Here is a 20,703-nt window from a genome sequence, read left to right on the forward strand (position 1 = left end):
AGCTAATTAGCTCAATTAGAGCATTTCAAGCATGTTTGGTTGAAATTGGAAAATTACATTTTTCACTTTTGTCAGACAATTGCAATATTCTCTCAATAAGCTAATTAGCTCAATTGGAGCATTTCTAGCATGTTTGGTTGAAATTGGAAGTTTACATTTTTCAGGGTTGTCAGACGTTTGTAATATTCTCACAATAAGCTAATTAGCTCAATTGGAGCATTTCTAGCATGTTTGGTTGAAATTGGGAATTTACATTTTTCAGTTTTGTCAGACGTTTGTAGTATTCTCAGAATAAGCTAATTAGCTCAATTGGAGCATTTCTAGCATGTTTGGTTGAAATTGGAAATGTACATTTTTCACTTTTGTCAGACAAATGCAATATTCTCACAATAAGCTAATTAGCTCAATTGGAGCATTTCTAGCATGTTTGGTTGAAATTGGAAAATTACATTTTTCACTTTTGTCAGACAATTGCAATATTCTCTCAATAAGCTAATTAGCTCAATTGGAGCATTTCTAGCATGTTTGGTTGAAATTGGAAAATTACATTTTTCACTTTTGTCAGACAATTGCAATATTCTCACAATAAGCTAATTAGCTCAATTGGAGCATTTCTAGCATGTTTGGTTGAAATTGGAAATTTACATTTTTCAGTGTTGTCAGACGTTTGTAAAATTCTTACAGTAGGCTTATTTGCGCAATTTGAGCATTTCTAGCATGTTTGGTTGAAATTGGAAATTTACATTTTTCACTTTTGTCAGACAATTGCAATATTCTCACAATAAGCTAATTAGCTCAATTGGAGCATTTCTAGCATGTTTGGTTGAAATTGGAAATTTACATTTTTCAATTTTGTTAGACGTTTGTAATATTCTCACAATAAGCTAATTAGCTCAATTGGAGCATTTCTAGCATGTTTGGTTGAAATTGGAAATTTACATTTTTCAGTTTTGTCATACGTTTGTAGTATTCTCACAATAAGCTAATTAGCTCAATTGGAGCATTTCTAGCATGTTTGGTTGAAATTGGAAATTTACATTTTTCACTTTTGTCAGACAATTGCAATATTCTCACAATAAGCTAATTAGCTCAATTGGAGCATTTCTAGCATGTTTGGTTGAAATTGGAAATTTACATTTTTCACTTTTGTCAGACAATTGCAATATTCTCACAATAAGCTAATTAGCTCAATTGGAGCATTTCTAGCATGTTTGGTTGAAATTGGAAATTTACATTTTTCACTTTTGTCAGACAATTGCAATATTCTCACAATAAGCTTTAGCTCAATTGGAGCATTTCTAGCATGTTTGGTTGAAATTGGAAATTTACATTTTTCACGTTTGTCAGACAATTGCAATATTCTCTCAATAAGCTAATTAGCTCAATTGGAGCATTTCTAGCATGTTTGGTTGAAATTATAAATTTACATTTTTCAGTGTTGTCAGACGTTTGTAATATTCTCACAATAAGCTAATTAGCTCAATTGGAGCATTTCTAGCATGTTTGGTTAAAATTGGAAATTTACATTTTTCACTTTTGTCAGACAATTGCAATATTCTCACAATAAGCTAATTAGCTCAATTGGAGCATTTCTAGCATGTTTGGTTGAAATTGGAAATTAACATTTTTCAGTTTTGTCAGACGTTTGTAATATTCTCGCAATAAGCTAATTAGCTCAATTAGAGCATTTCAAGCATGTTTGGTTGAAATTGAAAATTTACATTTTTAACTTTTGTCAGACAATTGCAATATTCCCACAATAAGCTAATTAGCTCAATTGGAGCATTTCTAGCATGTTTGGTTGAAATTGGAAAATTACATTTTTCACTTTTGTCAGACACTTGCAATATTCTCTCAATAAGCTAATTAGCTCAATTGGAGCATTTCTAGCATGTTTGGTTGAAATTGGAAAATTACATTTTTCACTTTTGTCAGACAATTGCAATATTCTCACAATAAGCTAATTAGCTCAATTGGAGCATTTCTAGCATGTTTGGTTGAAATTGGAAATTTACATTTTTCACGTTTGTCAGACACATGCAATATTCTCACAATAAGCTAATTAGCTCAATTGGAGCATTTCTAGCATGTTTGGTTGAAATTGGAAATTTACATTTTTCACTTTTGTAAGACAATTGCAATAATCTCTCAATAAGCTAATTAGCTCAATTGGAGCATTTCTAGCATGTTTGGTTGAAATTGGAAATTTACATTTTTCAGTTTTGTCAGACGTTTGTAGTATTCTCACAATAAGCTAATTAGCTAAATTGGAGCATTTCTAGCATGTTTGGTTGAAATTGGAAATTTACATTTTTCACTTTTGTCAGACAATTGCAATATTCTCACAATAAGCTAATTAGCTCAATTGGAGCATTTCTAGCATGTTTGGTTGAAATTATAAATTTACATTTTTCAGTGTTGTCAGACGTTTGTAATATTCTCACAATAAGCTAATTAGCTCAATTGGAGCATTTCTAGCATGTTTGGTTGAAATTGGAAATTTACATTTTTCACTTTTGTCAGACAATTGCAATATTCTCACAATAAGCTAATTAGCTCAATCGGAGCATTTCTAGCATGTTTGGTTGAAATTGGAAATTTACATTTTTCAGTTTTGTCAGACGTTTGTAATATTCTCGCAATAAGCCAATTAGCTCAATTAGAGCATTTCAAGCATGTTTGGTTGAAATTGGAAAATTACATTTTTCACTTTTGTCAGACAATTGCAATATTCTCTCAATAAGCTAATTAGCTCAATTGGAGCATTTCTAGCATGTTTGGTTGAAATTGGAAGTTTACATTTTTCAGGGTTGTCAGACGTTTGTAATATTCTCACAATAAGCTAATTAGCTCAATTGGAGCATTTCTAGCATGTTTGGTTGAAATTGGGAATTTACATTTTTCAGTTTTGTCAGACGTTTGTAGTATTCTCAGAATAAGCTAATTAGCTCAATTGGAGCATTTCTAGCATGTTTGGTTGAAATTGGAAATGTACATTTTTCACTTTTGTCAGACAAATGCAATATTCTCACAATAAGCTAATTAGCTCAATTGGAGCATTTCTAGCATGTTTGGTTGAAATTGGAAAATTACATTTTTCACTTTTGTCAGACAATTGCAATATTCTCTCAATAAGCTAATTAGCTCAATTGGAGCATTTCTAGCATGTTTGGTTGAAATTGGAAAATTACATTTTTCACTTTTGTCAGACAATTGCAATATTCTCACAATAAGCTAATTAGCTCAATTGGAGCATTTCTAGCATGTTTGGTTGAAATTGGAAATTTACATTTTTCAGTGTTGTCAGACGTTTGTAAAATTCTTACAGTAGGCTTATTTGCGCAATTGGAGCATTTCTAGCATGTTTGGTTGAAATTGGAAATTTACATTTTTCACTTTTGTCAGACAATTGCAATATTCTCACAATAAGCTAATTAGCTCAATTGGAGCATTTCTAGCATGTTTGGTTGAAATTGGAAATTTACATTTTTCAATTTTGTTAGACGTTTGTAATATTCTCACAATAAGCTAATTAGCTCAATTGGAGCATTTCTAGCATGTTTGGTTGAAATTGGAAATTTACATTTTTCAGTTTTGTCATACGTTTGTAGTATTCTCACAATAAGCTAATTAGCTCAATTGGAGCATTTCTAGCATGTTTGGTTGAAATTGGAAATTTACATTTTTCACTTTTGTCAGACAATTGCAATATTCTCACAATAAGCTAATTAGCTCAATTGGAGCATTTTTAGCATGTTTGGTTGAAATTATAAATTTACATTTTTCACTTTTGTCAGACAATTGCAATATTCTCACAATAAGCTAATTAGCTCAATTGGAGCATTTCTAGCATGTTTGGTTGAAATTGGAAATTTACATTTTTCACTTTTGTCAGACAATTGCAATATTCTCACAATAAGCTTTAGCTCAATTGGAGCATTTCTAGCATGTTTGGTTGAAATTGGAAATTTGCATTTTTCACGTTTGTCAGACAATTGCAATATTCTCTCAATAAGCTAATTAGCTCAATTGGAGCATTTCTAGCATGTTTGGTTGAAATTATAAATTTACATTTTTCAGTGTTGTCAGACGTTTGTAATATTCTCACAATAAGCTAATTAGCTCAATTGGAGCATTTCTAGCATGTTTGGTTAAAATTGGAAATTTACATTTTTCACTTTTGTCAGACAATTGCAATATTCTCACAATAAGCTAATTAGCTCAATTGGAGCATTTCTAGCATGTTTGGTTGAAATTGGAAATTAACATTTTTCAGTTTTGTCAGACGTTTGTAATATTCTCGCAATAAGCTAATTAGCTCAATTAGAGCATTTCAAGCATGTTTGGTTGAAATTGGAAATTTACATTTTTAACTTTTGTCAGACAATTGCAATATTCTCACAATAAGCTAATTAGCTCAATTGGAGCATTTCTAGCATGTTTGGTTGAAATTATAAATTTACATTTTTCAGTGTTGTCAGACGTTTGTAATATTCTCGCAATAAGCTAATTAGCTCAATTAGAGCATTTCAAGCATGTTTGGTTGAAATTGGAAATTTACATTTTTAACTTTTGTCAGACAATTGCAATATTCCCACAATAAGCTAATTAGCTCAATTGGAGCATTTCTAGCATGTTTGGTTGAAATTGGAAAATTACATTTTTCACTTTTGTCAGACAATTGCAATATTCTCACAATAAGCTAATTAGCTCAATTGGAGCATTTCTAGCATGTTTGGTTGAAATTGGAAATTTACATTTTTCAGTGTTGTCAGACGTTTGTAAAATTCTTACAGTAGGCTTATTTGCGCAATTTGAGCATTTCTAGCATGTTTGGTTGAAATTGGAAATTTACATTTTTCACTTTTGTCAGACAATTGCAATATTCTCACAATAAGCTAATTAGCTCAATTGGAGCATTTCTAGCATGTTTGGTTGAAATTGGAAATTTACATTTTTCAATTTTGTTAGACGTTTGTAATATTCTCACAATAAGCTAATTAGCTCAATTGGAGCATTTCTAGCATGTTTGGTTGAAATTGGAAATTTACATTTTTCAGTTTTGTCAGACGTTTGTAGTATTCTCACAATAAGCTAATTAGCTCAATTGGAGCATTTCTAGCATGTTTGGTTGAAATTGGAAATTTACATTTTTCACTTTTGTCAGACAATTGCAATATTCTCACAATAAGCTAATTAGCTCAATTGGAGCATTTCTAGCATGTTTGGTTGAAATTGGAAATTTACATTTTTCACTTTTGTCAGACAATTGCAATATTCTCACAATAAGCTAATTAGCTCAATTGGAGCATTTCTAGCATGTTTGGTTGAAATTGGAAATTTACATTTTTCAGTTTTGTGAGACGTTTGTAGTATTCTCACAATAAGCTAATTAGCTCAATTGGAGCATTTCTAGCATGTTTGGTTGAAATTGGAAATTTACATTTTTCACTTTTGTCAGACAATTGCAATATTCTCACAATAAGCTAATTAGCTCAATTGGAGCATTTCTAGCATGTTTGGTTGAAATTGGAAATTTACATTGTTCACGTTTGTCAGACAATTGCAATATTCTCTCAATAAGCTAATTAGCTCAATTGGAGCATTTCTAGCATGTTTGGTTGAAATTATAAATTTACATTTTTCAGTGTTGTCAGACGTTTGTAATATTCTCACAATAAGCTAATTAGCTCAATTGGAGCATTTCTAGCATGTTTGGTTGAAATTGGAAATTTACATTTTTCATTTTGTCAGACAATTGCAATATTCTCACAATAAGCTAATTAGCTCAATTGGAGCATTTCTAGCATGTTTGGTTGAATTTGGAAATTCACATTTTTCAGTATTGTCAGACGTTTGTAATATTCTCGCAATAAGCTAATTAGCTCAATTGGAGCATTTCTAGCATGTTTGGTTGAAATTGGAAATTTAAATTTTTCACTTTTGTCAGACAATTGCAATATTCTCACAATAAGCTAATTAGCTCAATTGGAGCATTTCTAGCATGTTTGGTTGAAATTGGAAATTTACATTTTTCAGTTTTGTCAGACGTTTGTAATATTCTCGTAATAAGCTAATTAGCTCAATTAGAGCATTTCAAGCATGTTTGGTTGAAATTGGAAATTTACATTTTTCACTTTTGTCAGACAATTGCAATATTCTCACAATAAGCTAATTAGCTCAATTAGAGCATTTCTAGCATGTTTGGTTGAAATTGGAAATTTACATTTTTCAATTTTGTTAGATGTTTGTAATATTCTCACAATAAGCTAATTAGCTCAATTGGAGCATTTCTAGCATGTTTGATTGAAATTGGAAATTTACATTTTTCAATTTTGTTAGATGTTTGTAATATTCTCACAATAAGCTAATTAGCTCAATTGGAGCATTTCTAGCATGTTTGGTTGAAATTGGAAATTTACATTTTTCACTTTTGTAAGACAATTGCAATAATCTCTCAATAAGCTAATTAGCTCAATTGGAGCATTTCTAGCATGTTTGGTTGAAATTGGAAATTTACATTTTTCAGTTTTGTCAGACGTTTGTAGTATTCTCACAATAAGCTAATTAGCTCAATTGGAGCATTTCTAGCATGTTTGGTTGAAATTGGAAAATTACATTTTTCACTTTTGTCAGACAATTGCAATATTCTCACAATAAGCTAATTAGCTCAATTGGAGCATTTCTAGCATGTTTGGTTGAAATTGGAAATTTACATTTTTCACGTTTGTCAGACACATGCAATATTCTCACAATAAGCTAATTAGCTCAATTGGAGCATTTCTAGCATGTTTGGTTGAAATTGGAAATTTACATTTTTCACTTTTGTAAGACAATTGCAATAATCTCTCAATAAGCTAATTAGCTCAATTGGAGCATTTCTAGCATGTTTGGTTGAAATTGGAAATTTACATTTTTCAGTTTTGTCAGACGTTTGTAGTATTCTCACAATAAGCTAATTAGCTAAATTGGAGCATTTCTAGCATGTTTGGTTGAAATTGGAAATTTACATTTTTCACTTTTGTCAGACAATTGCAATATTCTCACAATAAGCTAATTAGCTCAATTGGAGCATTTCTAGCATGTTTGGTTGAAATTATAAATTTACATTTTTCAGTGTTGTCAGACGTTTGTAATATTCTCACAATAAGCTAATTAGCTCAATTGGAGCATTTCTAGCATGTTTGGTTGAAATTGGAAATTTACATTTTTCACTTTTGTCAGACAATTGCAATATTCTCACAATAAGCTAATTAGCTCAGTCGGAGCATTTCTAGCATGTTTGGTTGAAATTGGAAATTTACATTTTTCAGTTTTGTCAGACGTTTGTAATATTCTCGCAATAAGCCAATTAGCTCAATTAGAGCATTTCAAGCATGTTTGGTTGAAATTGGAAAATTACATTTTTCACTTTTGTCAGACAATTGCAATATTCTCTCAATAAGCTAATTAGCTCAATTGGAGCATTTCTAGCATGTTTGGTTGAAATTGGAAGTTTACATTTTTCAGGGTTGTCAGACGTTTGTAATATTCTCACAATAAGCTAATTAGCTCAATTGGAGCATTTCTAGCATGTTTGGTTGAAATTGGGAATTTACATTTTTCAGTTTTGTCAGACGTTTGTAGTATTCTCAGAATAAGCTAATTAGCTCAATTGGAGCATTTCTAGCATGTTTGGTTGAAATTGGAAATGTACATTTTTCACTTTTGTCAGACAAATGCAATATTCTCACAATAAGCTAATTAGCTCAATTGGAGCATTTCTAGCATGTTTGGTTGAAATTGGAAAATTACATTTTTCACTTTTGTCAGACAATTGCAATATTCTCTCAATAAGCTAATTAGCTCAATTGGAGCATTTCTAGCATGTTTGGTTGAAATTGGAAAATTACATTTTTCAGTGTTGTCAGACAATTGCAATATTCTCACAATAAGCTAATTAGCTCAATTGGAGCATTTCTAGCATGTTTGGTTGAAATTGGAAATTTACATTTTTCAGTGTTGTCAGACGTTTGTAAAATTCTTACAGTAGGCTTATTTGCGCAATTGGAGCATTTCTAGCATGTTTGGTTGAAATTGGAAATTTACATTTTTCACTTTTGTCAGACAATTGCAATATTCTCACAATAAGCTAATTAGCTCAATTGGAGCATTTCCAGCATGTTTGGTTGAAATTGGAAATTTACATTTTTCAATTTTGTTAGACGTTTGTAATATTCTCACAATAAGCTAATTAGCTCAATTGGAGCATTTCTAGCATGTTTGGTTGAAATTGGAAATTTACATTTTTCAGTTTTGTCATACGTTTGTAGTATTCTCACAATAAGCTAATTAGCTCAATTGGAGCATTTCTAGCATGTTTGGTTGAAATTGGAAATTTACATTTTTCACTTTTGTCAGACAATTGCAATATTCTCACAATAAGCTAATTAGCTCAATTGGAGCATTTTTAGCATGTTTGGTTGAAATTATAAATTTACATTTTTCACTTTTGTCAGACAATTGCAATATTCTCACAATAAGCTAATTAGCTCAATTGGAGCATTTCTAGCATGTTTGGTTGAAATTGGAAATTTACATTTTTCACTTTTGTCAGACAATTGCAATATTCTCACAATAAGCTTTAGCTCAATTGGAGCATTTCTAGCATGTTTGGTTGAAATTGGAAATTTACATTTTTCACGTTTGTCAGACAATTGCAATATTCTCTCAATAAGCTAATTAGCTCAATTGGAGCATTTCTAGCATGTTTGGTTGAAATTATAAATTTACATTTTTCAGTGTTGTCAGACGTTTGTAATATTCTCACAATAAGCTAATTAGCTCAATTGGAGCATTTCTAGCATGTTTGGTTAAAATTGGAAATTTACATTTTTCACTTTTGTCAGACAATTGCAATATTCTCACAATAAGCTAATTAGCTCAATTGGAGCATTTCTAGCATGTTTGGTTGAAATTGGAAATTAACATTTTTCAGTTTTGTCAGACGTTTGTAATATTCTCGCAATAAGCTAATTAGCTCAATTAGAGCATTTCAAGCATGTTTGGTTGAAATTGGAAATTTACATTTTTAACTTTTGTCAGACAATTGCAATATTCCCACAATAAGCTAATTAGCTCAATTGGAGCATTTCTAGCATGTTTGGTTGAAATTGGAAAATTACATTTTTCACTTTTGTCAGACAATTGCAATATTCTCACAATAAGCTAATTAGCTCAATTGGAGCATTTCTAGCATGTTTGGTTGAAATTGGAAATTTACATTTTTCAGTGTTGTCAGACGTTTGTAAAATTCTTACAGTAGGCTTATTTGCGCAATTTGAGCATTTCTAGCATGTTTGGTTGAAATTGGAAATTTACATTTTTGACTTTTGTCAGACAATTGCAATATTCTCACAATAAGCTAATTAGCTCAATTGGAGCATTTCTAGCATGTTTGGTTGAAATTGGAAATTTACATTTTTCAATTTTGTTAGACGTTTGTAATATTCTCACAATAAGCTAATTAGCTCAATTGGAGCATTTCTAGCATGTTTGGTTGAAATTGGAAATTTACATTTTTCAGTTTTGTCAGACGTTTGTAGTATTCTCACAATAAGCTAATTAGCTCAATTGGAGCATTTCTAGCATGTTTGGTTGAAATTGGAAATTTACATTTTTCACTTTTGTCAGACAATTGCAATATTCTCACAATAAGCTAATTAGCTCAATTGGAGCATTTCTAGCATGTTTGGTTGAAATTGGAAATTTACATTTTTCACTTTTGTCAGACAATTGCAATATTCTCACAATAAGCTAATTAGCTCAATTGGAGCATTTCTAGCATGTTTGGTTGAAATTGGAAATTTACATTTTTCAGTTTTGTGAGACGTTTGTAGTATTCTCACAATAAGCTAATTAGCTCAATTGGAGCATTTCTAGCATGTTTGGTTGAAATTGGAAATTTACATTTTTCACTTTTGTCAGACAATTGCAATATTCTCACAATAAGCTAATTAGCTCAATTGGAGCATTTCTAGCATGTTTGGTTGAAATTGGAAATTTACATTGTTCACGTTTGTCAGACAATTGCAATATTCTCTCAATAAGCTAATTAGCTCAATTGGAGCATTTCTAGCATGTTTGGTTGAAATTATAAATTTACATTTTTCAGTGTTGTCAGACGTTTGTAATATTCTCACAATAAGCTAATTAGCTCAATTGGAGCATTTCTAGCATGTTTGGTTGAAATTGGAAATTTACATTTTTCATTTTGTCAGACAATTGCAATATTCTCACAATAAGCTAATTAGCTCAATTGGAGCATTTCTAGCATGTTTGGTTGAATTTGGAAATTCACATTTTTCAGTATTGTCAGACGTTTGTAATATTCTCGCAATAAGCTAATTAGCTCAATTAGAGCATTTCAAGCATGTTTGGTTGAAATTGGAAATTTACATTTTTAACTTTTGTCAGACAATTGCAATATTCTCACAATAAGCTAATTAGCTCAATTGGAGCATTTCTAGCATGTTTGGTTGAAATTGGAAATTTACATTTTTCACTTTTGTCAGACAATTGCAATATTCTCACAATAAGCTAATTAGATCAATTGGAGCATTTCTAGCATGTTTGGTTGAAATTGGAAATTTACATTTTTCAGTTTTGTCAGACGTTTGTAATATTCTCGTAATAAGCTAATTAGCTCAATTAGAGCATTTCAAGCATGTTTGGTTGAAATTGGAAATTTACATTTTTCACTTTTGTCAGACAATTGCAATATTCTCACAATAAGCTAATTAGCTCAATTAGAGCATTTCTAGCATGTTTGGTTGAAATTGGAAATTTACATTTTTCAATTTTGTTAGATGTTTGTAATATTCTCACAATAAGCTAATTAGCTCAATTGGAGCATTTCTAGCATGTTTGATTGAAATTGGAAATTTACATTTTTCAATTTTGTTAGATGTTTGTAATATTCTCACAATAAGCTAATTAGCTCAATTGGAGCATTTCTAGCATGTTTGGTTGAAATTGGAAATTTACATTTTTCACTTTTGTAAGACAATTGCAATAATCTCTCAATAAGCTAATTAGCTCAATTGGAGCATTTCTAGCATGTTTGGTTGAAATTGGAAATTTACATTTTTCAGTTTTGTCAGACGTTTGTAGTATTCTCACAATAAGCTAATTAGCTCAATTGGAGCATTTCTAGCATGTTTGGTTGAAATTGGAAATTTACATTTTTCACGTTTGTCAGACAATTGCAATATTCTCTCAATAAGCTAATTAGCTCAATTGGAGCATTTCTAGCATGTTTGGTTGAAATTATAAATTCACATTTTTCAGTTTTGTCAGACGTTTGTAATATTCTCACAATAAGCTAATTAGCTCAATTGGAGCATTTCTAGCATGTTTGGTTGAAATTGGAAATTTACATTTTTCACTTTTGTCAGACAATTGCAATATTCTCACAATAAGCTAATTAGCTCAATTGGAGCATTTCTAGCATGTTTGGTTGAAATTGGAAATTTACATTTTTCAGTTTTGTCAGACGTTTGTAATATTCTCGCAATAAGCTAATTAGCTCAATTAGAGCATTTCAAGCATGTTTGGTTGAAATTGGAAATTTACATTTTTCACTTTTGTCAGACAATTGCAATATTCTCACAATAAGCTAATTGGCTCAATTGGAGCATTTCTAGCATGTTTGGTTGAAATTGGAAATTTACATTTTTCAATTTTGTTAGATGTTTGTAATATTCTCACAATAAGCTAATTAGCTCAATTGGAGCATTTCTAGCATGTTTGGTTGAAATTGGAAATTTACATTTTTCACTTTTGTAAGACAATTGCAATAATCTCTCAATAAGCTAATTAGCTCAATTGGAGCATTTCTAGCATGTTTGGTTGAAATTGGAAATTTACATTTTTCACTTTTGTCAGACAATTGCAATATTCTCACAATAAGCTAATTAGCTCAATTGGAGCATTTCTAGCATGTTTGGTTGAAATTGGAAATTTACATTTTTCACTTTTGTCAGACAATTGCAATATTCTCTCAATAAGCTAATTAGCTCAATTGGAGCATTTCTAGCATGTTTGGTTGAAAGTAGAAATTGACATTTTTCAGTGTTGTCAGACGTTTGTAATATTCTCACAATAAGCTAATTAGCTCAATTGGAGCATTTCTAGCATGTTTGGTTGAAATTGGAAATTTACATTTTTCAGTTTTGTCAGACGTTTGTAAAATTCTTACAGTGGGCTTATTTGTGCAATTTGAGCATTTCTAGCATGTTTGGTTGAAATTGGAAATTTACATTTTTCAGTGTTGTCAGACGTTTGTAATATTCTCACAATAAGCTAATTAGCTCAATTGGAGCATTTCTAGCATGTTTGGTTGAAATTGGAAATTTACATTTTTCACTTTTGTCAGACAATTGCAATATTCTCACAATAAGCTAATTAGCTCAATTGGAGCAATTCTAGCATGTTTGGTTGAAATTGGAAATTTACATTTTTCACTTTTGTCAGACGTTTGTAATATTCCCACAATAAGCTAATTAGCTCAATTGGAGCATTTCTAGCATGTTTGGTTGAAATTGGAAATTTACATTTTTCACTTTTGTCAGACAATTGCAATATTCTCACAATAAGCTAATTAGCTCAATTGGAGCATTTCTAGCATGTTTGGTTGAAATTGGAAATTTACATTTTTCAGTTTTGTCAGACGTTTGTAATATTCTCACAATAAGCTAATTAGCTCAATTGGAGCATTTCTAGCATGTTTGGTTGAAATTGGAAATTTAAATTTTTCAGTTTTGTCAGATGTTTGTAATATTCTCACAATAAGCTAATTAGCTCAATTGGAGCATTTTTAGCATGTTTGGTTGAAATTGGAAATTTACATTTTTCAATTTTGTTAGACGTTTGTAATATTCTCACAATAAGCTAATTAGCTCAATTGGAGCATTTCTAGCATGTTTGGTTGAAATTGGAAATTTACATTTTTCACTTTTGTCAGACAATTGCAATATTCTCACAATAAGCTAATTAGCTCAATTGGAGCATTTCTAGCATGTTTGGTTGAAATTGGAAATTTACATTTTTCAATTTTGTTAGATGTTTGTAATATTCTCACAATAAGCTAATTAGCTCAATTGGAGCATTTCTAGCATGTTTGGTTGAAATTGGAAATTTACATTTTTCACTTTTGTAAGACAATTGCAATAATCTCTCAATGAGCTAATTAGCTCAATTGGAGCATTTCTAGCATGTTTGGTTGAAATTGGAAATTTACTTTTTTCAGTTTTGTCAGACGTTTGTAGTATTCTCACAATAAGCTAATTAGCTCAATTGGAGCATTTCTAGCATGTTTGGTTGAAATTGGAAATTTACATTTTTCACTTTTGTCAGACAATTGCAATATTCTCACAATAAGCTAATTAGCTCAATTGGAGCATTTCTAGCATGTTTGGTTGAAATTGAAAATTTACATTTTTCACTTTTGTCAGACAATTGCAATATTCTCACAATAAGCTAATTAGCTCAATTGGAGCATTTCTAGCATGTTTGGTTGAAATTGGAAATTTACATTTTTCAGTTTTGTGAGACGTTTGTAGTATTCTCACAATAAGCTAATTAGCTCAATTGGAGCATTTCTAGCATGTTTGGTTGAAATTGGAAATTTACATTTTTCACTTTTGTCAGACAATTGCAATATTCTCACAATAAGCTAATTAGCTCAATTGGAGCATTTCTAGCATGTTTGGTTGAAATTGGAAAATTACATTTTTCACAATTGTCAGACAATTGCAATATTCTCTCAATAAGCTAATTAGCTCAATTGGAGCATTTCTAGCATGTTTGGTTGAAATTATAAATTCACATTTTTCAGTTTTGTCAGACGTTTGTAATATTCTCACAATAAGCTAATTAGCTCAATTGGAGCATTTCTAGCATGTTTGGTTGAAATTGGAAATTTACATTTTTCACTTTTGTCAGACAATTGCAATATTCTCACAATAAGCTAATTAGCTCAATTGGAGCATTTCTAGCATGTTTGGTTGAAATTATAAATTTACATTTTTCAGTGTTGTCAGACGTTTGTAATATTCTCACAATAAGCTAATTAGCTCAATTGGAGCATTTCTAGCATGTTTGGTTGAAATTGGAAATTTACATTTTTCATTTTGTCAGACAATTGCAATATTCTCACAATAAGCTAATTAGCTCAATTGGAGCATTTCTAGCATGTTTGGTTGAATTTGGAAATTCACATTTTTCAGTATTGTCAGACGTTTGTAATATTCTCGCAATAAGCTAATTAGCTCAATTAGAGCATTTCAAGCATGTTTGGTTGAAATTGGAAATTTACATTTTTAACTTTTGTCAGACAATTGCAATATTCTCACAATAAGCTAATTAGCTCAATTGGAGCATTTCTAGCATGTTTGGTTGAAATTGGAAATTTACATTTTTCACTTTTGTCAGACAATTGCAATATTCTCACAATAAGCTAATTAGCTCAATTGGAGCATTTCTAGCATGTTTGGTTGAAATTGGAAATTTACATTTTTCAGTTTTGTCAGACGTTTGTAATATTCTCGTAATAAGCTAATTAGCTCAATTAGAGCATTTCAAGCATGTTTGGTTGAAATTGGAAATTTACATTTTTCACTTTTGTCTGACAATTGCAATATTCTCACAATAAGCTAATTAGCTCAATTAGAGCATTTCTAGCATGTTTGGTTGAAATTGGAAATTTACATTTTTCAATTTTGTTAGATGTTTGTAATATTCTCACAATAAGCTAATTAGCTCAATTGGAGCATTTCTAGCATGTTTGATTGAAATTGGAAATTTACATTTTTCAATTTTGTTAGATGTTTGTAATATTCTCACAATAAGCTAATTAGCTCAATTGGAGCATTTCTAGCATGTTTGGTTGAAATTGGAAATTTACATTTTTCACTTTTGTAAGACAATTGCAATAATCTCTCAATAAGCTAATTAGCTCAATTGGAGCATTTCTAGCATGTTTGGTTGAAATTGGAAATTTACATTTTTCAGTTTTGTCAGACGTTTGTAGTATTCTCACAATAAGCTAATTAGCTCAATTGGAGCATTTCTAGCATGTTTGGTTGAAATTGGAAATTTACATTTTTCACGTTTGTCAGACAATTGCAATATTCTCTCAATAAGCTAATTAGCTCAATTGGAGCATTTCTAGCATGTTTGGTTGAAATTATAAATTCACATTTTTCAGTTTTGTCAGACGTTTGTAATATTCTCACAATAAGCTAATTAGCTCAATTGGAGCATTTCTAGCATGTTTGGTTGAAATTGGAAATTTACATTTTTCACTTTTGTCAGACAATTGCAATATTCTCACAATAAGCTAATTAGCTCAATTGGAGCATTTCTAGCATGTTTGGTTGAAATTGGAAATTTACATTTTTCAGTTTTGTCAGACGTTTGTAATATTCTCGCAATAAGCTAATTAGCTCAATTAGAGCATTTCAAGCATGTTTGGTTGAAATTGGAAATTTACATTTTTCACTTTTGTCAGACAATTGCAATATTCTCACAATAAGCTAATTGGCTCAATTGGAGCATTTCTAGCATGTTTGGTTGAAATTGGAAATTTACATTTTTCAATTTTGTTAGATGTTTGTAATATTCTCACAATAAGCTAATTAGCTCAATTGGAGCATTTCTAGCATGTTTGGTTGAAATTGGAAATTTACATTTTTCACTTTTGTAAGACAATTGCAATAATCTCTCAATAAGCTAATTAGCTCAATTGGAGCATTTCTAGCATGTTTGGTTGAAATTGGAAATTTACATTTTTCACTTTTGTCAGACAATTGCAATATTCTCACAATAAGCTAATTAGCTCAATTGGAGCATTTCTAGCATGTTTGGTTGAAATTGGAAATTTACATTTTTCACTTTTGTCAGACAATTGCAATATTCTCTCAATAAGCTAATTAGCTCAATTGGAGCATTTCTAGCATGTTTGGTTGAAAGTAGAAATTGACATTTTTCAGTGTTGTCAGACGTTTGTAATATTCTCACAATAAGCTAATTAGCTCAATTGGAGCATTTCTAGCATGTTTGGTTGAAATTGGAAATTTACATTTTTCAGTTTTGTCAGACGTTTGTAAAATTCTTACAGTGGGCTTATTTGTGCAATTTGAGCATTTCTAGCATGTTTGGTTGAAATTGGAAATTTACATTTTTCAGTGTTGTCAGACGTTTGTAATATTCTCACAATAAGCTAATTAGCTCAATTGGAGCATTTCTAGCATGTTTGGTTGAAATTGGAAATTTACATTTTTCACTTTTGTCAGACAATTGCAATATTCTCACAATAAGCTAATTAGCTCAATTGGAGCAATTCTAGCATGTTTGGTTGAAATTGGAAATTTACATTTTTCACTTTTGTCAGACGTTTGTAATATTCCCACAATAAGCTAATTAGCTCAATTGGAGCATTTCTAGCATGTTTGGTTGAAATTGGAAATTTACATTTTTCACTTTTGTCAGACAATTGCAATATTCTCACAATAAGCTAATTAGCTCAATTGGAGCATTTCTAGCATGTTTGGTTGAAATTGGAAATTTACATTTTTCAGTTTTGTCAGACGTTTGTAATATTCTCACAATAAGCTAATTAGCTCAATTGGAGCATTTCTAGCATGTTTGGTTGAAATTGGAAATTTAAATTTTTCAGTTTTGTCAGATGTTTGTAATATTCTCACAATAAGCTAATTAGCTCAATTGGAGCATTTTTAGCATGTTTGGTTGAAATTGGAAATTTACATTTTTCAATTTTGTTAGACGTTTGTAATATTCTCACAATAAGCTAATTAGCTCAATTGGAGCATTTCTAGCATGTTTGGTTGAAATTGGAAATTTACATTTTTCACTTTTGTCAGACAATTGCAATATTCTCACAATAAGCTAATTAGCTCAATTGGAGCATTTCTAGCATGTTTGGTTGAAATTGGAAATTTACATTTTTCAATTTTGTTAGATGTTTGTAATATTCTCACAATAAGCTAATTAGCTCAATTGGAGCATTTCTAGCATGTTTGGTTGAAATTGGAAATTTACATTTTTCACTTTTGTAAGACAATTGCAATAATCTCTCAATGAGCTAATTAGCTCAATTGGAGCATTTCTAGCATGTTTGGTTGAAATTGGAAATTTACATTTTTCAGTTTTGTCAGACGTTTGTAGTATTCTCACAATAAGCTAATTAGCTCAATTGGAGCATTTCTAGCATGTTTGGTTGAAATTGGAAATTTACATTTTTCACTTTTGTCAGACAATTGCAATATTCTCACAATAAGCTAATTAGCTCAATTGGAGCATTTCTAGCATGTTTGGTTGAAATTGAAAATTTACATTTTTCACTTTTGTCGGACAATTGCAATATTCTCACAATAAGCTAATTAGCTCAATTGGAGCATTTCTAGCATGTTTGGTTGAAATTGGAAATTTACATTTTTCAGTTTTGTGAGACGTTTGTAGTATTCTCACAATAAGCTAATTAGCTCAATTGGAGCATTTCTAGCATGTTTGGTTGAAATTGGAAATTTACATTTTTCACTTTTGTCAGACAATTGCAATATTCTCACAATAAGCTAATTAGCTCAATTGGAGCATTTCTAGCATGTTTGGTTGAAATTGGAAAATTACATTTTTCACAATTGTCAGACAATTGCAATATTCTCTCAATAAGCTAATTAGCTCAATTGGAGCATTTCTAGCATGTTTGGTTGAAATTATAAATTCACATTTTTCAGTTTTGTCAGACGTTTGTAATATTCTCACAATAAGCTAATTAGCTCAATTGGAGCATTTCTAGCATGTTTGGTTGAAATTGGAAATTTACATTTTTCACTTTTGTCAGACAATTGCAATATTCTCACAATAAGCTAATTAGCTCAATTGGAGCATTTCTAGCATGTTTGGTTGAAATTGGAAATTTACATTTTTCAATTTTGTTAGATGTTTGTAATATTCTCACAATAAGCTAATTAGCTCAATTGGAGCATTTCTAGCATGTTTGGTTGAAATTGGAAATTTACATTTTTCAATTTTGTTAGATGTTTGTAATATTCTCACAATAAGCTAATTAGCTCAATTGGAGCATTTCTAGCATGTTTGGTTGAAATTGGAATTTTACATTTTTCACTTTTGTAAGCCAATTGCAATAATCTCACAATAAGCTAATTAGCTCAATTGGAGCATTTCTAGCATGTTTGGTTGAAATTGGAAATTTACATTTTTCATTTTGTCAGACAATTGCAATATTCTCACAATAAGCTAATTAGCTCAATTGGAGCATTTCTAGCATGTTTGGTTGAATTTGGAAATTCACATTTTTCAGTATTGTCAGACGTTTGTAATATTCTCGCAATAAGCTAATTAGCTCAATTAGAGCATTTCAAGCATGTTTGGTTGAAATTGGAAATTTACATTTTTAACTTTTGTCAGACAATTGCAATATTCTCACAATAAGCTAATTAGCTCAATTGGAGCATTTCTAGCATGTTTGGTTGAAATTGGAAATTTACATTTTTCACTTTTGTCAGACAATTGCAATATTCTCACAATAAGCTAATTAGCTCAATTGGAGCATTTCTAGCATGTTTGGTTGAAATTGGAAATTTACATTTTTCAGTTTTGTCAGACGTTTGTAATATTCTCGTAATAAGCTAATTAGCTCAATTAGAGCATTTCAAGCATGTTTGGTTGAAATTGGAAATTTACATTTTTCACTTTTGTCAGACAATTGCAATATTCTCACAATAAGCTAATTAGCTCAATTAGAGCATTTCTAGCATGTTTGGTTGAAATTGGAAATTTACATTTTTCAATTTTGTTAGATGTTTGTAATATTCTCACAATAAGCTAATTAGCTCAATTGGAGCATTTCTAGCATGTTTGATTGAAATTGGAAATTTACATTTTTCAATTTTGTTAGATGTTTGTAATATTCTCACAATAAGCTAATTAGCTCAATTGGAGCATTTCTAGCATGTTTGGTTGAAATTGGAAATTTACATTTTTCACTTTTGTAAGACAATTGCAATAATCTCTCAATAAGCTAATTAGCTCAATTGGAGCATTTCTAGCATGTTTGGTTGAAATTGGAAATTTACATTTTTCAGTTTTGTCAGACGTTTGTAGTATTCTCACAATAAGCTAATTAGCTCAATTGGAGCATTTCTAGCATGTTTGGTTGAAATTGGAAATTTACATTTTTCACGTTTGTCAGACAATTGCAATATTCTCTCAATAAGCTAATTAGCTCAATTGGAGCATTTCTAGCATGTTTGGTTGAAATTATAAATTCACATTTTTCAGTTTTGTCAGACGTTTGTAATATTCTCACAATAAGCTAATTAGCTCAATTGGAGCATTTCTAGCATGTTTGGTTGAAATTGGAAATTTACATTTTTCACTTTTGTCAGACAATTGCAATATTCTCACAATAAGCTAATTAGCTCAATTGGAGCATTTCTAGCATGTTTGGTTGAAATTGGAAATTTACATTTTTCAGTTTTGTCAGACGTTTGTAATATTCTCGCAATAAGCTAATTAGCTCAATTAGAGCATTTCAAGCATGTTTGGTTGAAATTGGAAATTTACATTTTTCACTTTTGTCAGACAATTGCAATATTCTCACAATAAGCTAATTGGCTCAATTGGAGCATTTCTAGCATGTTTGGTTGAAATTGGAAATTTACATTTTTCAATTTTGTTAGATGTTTGTAATATTCTCACAATAAGCTAATTAGCTCAATTGGAGCATTTCTAGCATGTTTGGTTGAAATTGGAAATTTACATTTTTCACTTTTGTAAGACAATTGCAATAATCTCTCAATAAGCTAATTAGCTCAATTGGAGCATTTCTAGCATGTTTGGTTGAAATTGGAAATTTACATTTTTCACTTTTGTCAGACAATTGCAATATTCTCACAATAAGCTAATTAGCTCAATTGGAGCATTTCTAGCATGTTTGGTTGAAATTGGAAATTTACATTTTTCACTTTTGTCAGACAATTGCAATATTCTCTCAATAAGCTAATTAGCTCAATTGGAGCATTTCTAGCATGTTTGGTTGAAAGTAGAAATTGACATTTTTCAGTGTTGTCAGACGTTTGTAATATTCTCACAATAAGCTAATTAGCTCAATTGGAGCATTTCTAGCATGTTTGGTTGAAATTGGAAATTTACATTTTTCAGTTTTGTCAGACGTTTGTAAAATTCTTACAGTGGGCTTATTTGTGCAATTTGAGCATTTCTAGCATGTTTGGTTGAAATTGGAAATTTACATTTTTCAGTGTTGTCAGACGTTTGTAATATTCTCACAATAAGCTAATTAGCTCAATTGGAGCATTTCTAGCATGTTTGGTTGAAATTGGAAATTTACATTTTTCACTTTTGTCAGACAATTGCAATATTCTCACAATAAGCTAATTAGCTCAATTGGAGCAATTCTAGCATGTTTGGTTGAAATTGGAAATTTACATTTTTCACTTTTGTCAGACGTTTGTAATATTCCCACAATAAGCTAATTAGCTCAATTGGAGCATTTCTAGCATGTTTGGTTGAAATTGGAAATTTACATTTTTCACTTTTGTCAGACAATTGCAATATTCTCACAATAAGCTAATTAGCTCAATTGGAGCATTTCTAGCATGT

This window comes from Watersipora subatra, unplaced genomic scaffold, assembly GCF_963576615.1.
Source record: "Watersipora subatra unplaced genomic scaffold, tzWatSuba1.1 SCAFFOLD_64, whole genome shotgun sequence".
Classification (NCBI taxonomy): Eukaryota; Metazoa; Bryozoa; class Gymnolaemata; order Cheilostomatida; family Watersiporidae; genus Watersipora; species Watersipora subatra.